The 2,537-nt window shown below is 34.7% G+C and overlaps 1 protein-coding gene across 4 annotated transcripts in view; it reads left to right on the forward strand.

Moving 5' to 3' along the window:
• LOC119638652 (flotillin-1) overlaps nt 1–2,537 on the forward strand; it is an 11,894-nt gene that overhangs the window by 6,743 nt on the left and 2,614 nt on the right. The window lies entirely within an intron of this gene.

Here is a 2,537-nt window from a genome sequence, read left to right on the forward strand (position 1 = left end):
GTTTATTTTTGTTTATTGTTTCTTCTTTACACTACATATGAAGTTATTTTGTAGCTTACATTCGGCTAATGTTTTATTCTGCGGCGGAAGTAAATTAAGTAAATACAAAAATAAATAAAATTCATTGATAAATTTTAAAAGTTGAATTCAATTTTTCGAAAAATTTTAGATATTTTTTAAGTTTATTAATTACGAGAGGATAATTATTTTCCTACGCAGAGACTACACTGCCTAATGTATTATTTTCTTTATAACCTTTGTAGGCAATTGTAAAAGGGTTTTTTTTATATATCTATCAGATAAAGAAAAACGCAAGAGATAGTGTTTCAGCTTTGCGGCCAGTCCACTTAATTCAACCTTCTCATCTAAGTCAGTAATATAATAAGGTGTAAATAAGGTTTCAAGGCACTTTCATTTCATATTGGCATTAGAAAAGGATTCAACTCAAAATGATCAGGTATAAAAGAAATATAAAGACATATAAAGACGTTCTTAAAGGCCTACTTAAGACGTTTGCGACTAGTACGTCCCTAGTATTCAACACCTTTTCCCTTTTAAGAGCCAGTCGGCTAAATTCATATAAAGTGAACATCTATCAGAACTGACTAGAAAGCAACAATTTTTTTTTCAATAACGGTGCCAAGATATCATACGACTTCAAAAACGATGCCAACATATTGAAAACCATGCAGAAAAAACATATTGTCACTAAAATACGATAGTGATAAGAATGTTGCCAATCAATCTACATGAAAGTCCATTTGGCCGTAGCCTGTGCCCTTTGCGTATGTTCTCAACCTCGCAAACCATGAGCTGGAAAGATTAACGTGGAGGATGCATTCTCGATTCAGTTCTGCTAACATAGGTTTTAAATAAGATCGTAAAATTCTCCCAAAAATTTTAAAATATATATATTAATAATAACCTCCGTAACTTTATTACAAAATGTCCTTATTCCGCTTTTACATAGACTCACACTTTATCTAATAACGGGGAGATTGCATCAATATGTAATCAGAAATATAAAAGTGTGGCCTACTAATTTTTTTTCAATTTCTTGAAATAAAAAAAACATTAATTTCCAGACGGGTAAACAATGTTTTCTTTTAGAACATCCAAGATTTTTTGTCGTCATATGACCTCCTTACATTACATTACGTATATATCGCTTATCGGTAACTCGAAAACTTGTGTCTACAGCTTGGTAGTCCCATAAGCGCGATTCCCGGATTGCTTGGTAGATCTGAAGACGCTCGGAGAGTGAAAGCCGACCTAAAAGCCGAAATATTAGTCTACTATTCCGTATGTAATAACTGCCTTAACTTTTCATTGGCTAGAAGTATTGCGTTTAGAGGTACTAATCCTATGGATATTATACAATCAGCTACAGAACAGAATGCCAATACAATATATTACTTTATTAAAACTACTAGGCTGAATATATAATGCACTTTTATAAATTAGAGTCGATAGCCTGTGTTTCTAGTGTTCAATGTCTTTTTTTTTAGTCCAATAATTTATTTCATTAATCTAAAAATATAATAATAACAACAATAATACTAGGCTACACTTTCATATTTCTAGTTATATATTGATACAATCTTCCCAGTTTTGATAGATAATCAGATGTTTTAATATAAAAACATAGGAAATTTATGGCTATTCCTGTCGAAGTTCTTTCAAGAACCAATAAAGTAAAATGTGTTTTCAGAGAAAGCGTCGAACGCATAGCATGTAAATTTGGTATTGTAGTAAAAGTAGTTGTCTTGGAAGCCTGACTACTGCGCTCAAATAGCTTGTGCTACCGCGAAAGGTTTATCAATGACTCCTTACTTTTCATAAAGTTAGGAAATAGAAAACTTCTCAGTTCCGATAAAATGTATTTCATAGCGCAAGGAAGGTCTTTTTTTTAGTATAAGACAGCCATAAACAGACATTGTCACGGTTCTAGCTCCGCTGTCGGTAGAGCGATTAAATTAAAGGACCTAGCCTATTAAGCCGCGTGACCAAAAACAAAAAGGAAAATGCAAACCAAAAAAAAAACAAAAGGATTTGAGCGTGAAGAAAAAACGGTGTGAGTCCGTCCTTGAAGTCTGTGGTCCGTCGTTCGTTGGTCCGGACTTAGTCCGTCTACTCCCCCTACTTTCCAGCACGCACGCACCCGCCCATTGCACTCCTGCTACAGCGATATCATGTTCAACTTAGCCACTCATCGTGCTTCAAATTCTCAAGCCCTTTTAACTAAGTTTACGTTTACGTCTAAAAACAAAAAAAAAAAAAAAATAAAATAAAATACTTGACCGTTGTTTGAGGCAGCAGGCCCACCGGCAAAATGGTTGTTGTTGTTGCTCCAAACCGGCTGACCAGGGATGAAATGCAGTCGCCAAATGAGTTCTCCTTATTTTGTAGCAGTCCCAGCCCTTAATGTCTTTTGTCCAAACACAAAGAACCGCTGCCCCTTTTTCTTCTATCTCCAATAAGCAATTTTCCCAGTGGTAGCGACGACAAATGGTGTGGCCGTAAGCAATTGTTTCATT

This window comes from Glossina fuscipes, unplaced genomic scaffold (assembly GCF_014805625.2).
Source record: "Glossina fuscipes isolate IAEA_lab_2018 unplaced genomic scaffold, Yale_Gfus_2 106, whole genome shotgun sequence".
Classification (NCBI taxonomy): Eukaryota; Metazoa; Arthropoda; class Insecta; order Diptera; family Glossinidae; genus Glossina; species Glossina fuscipes.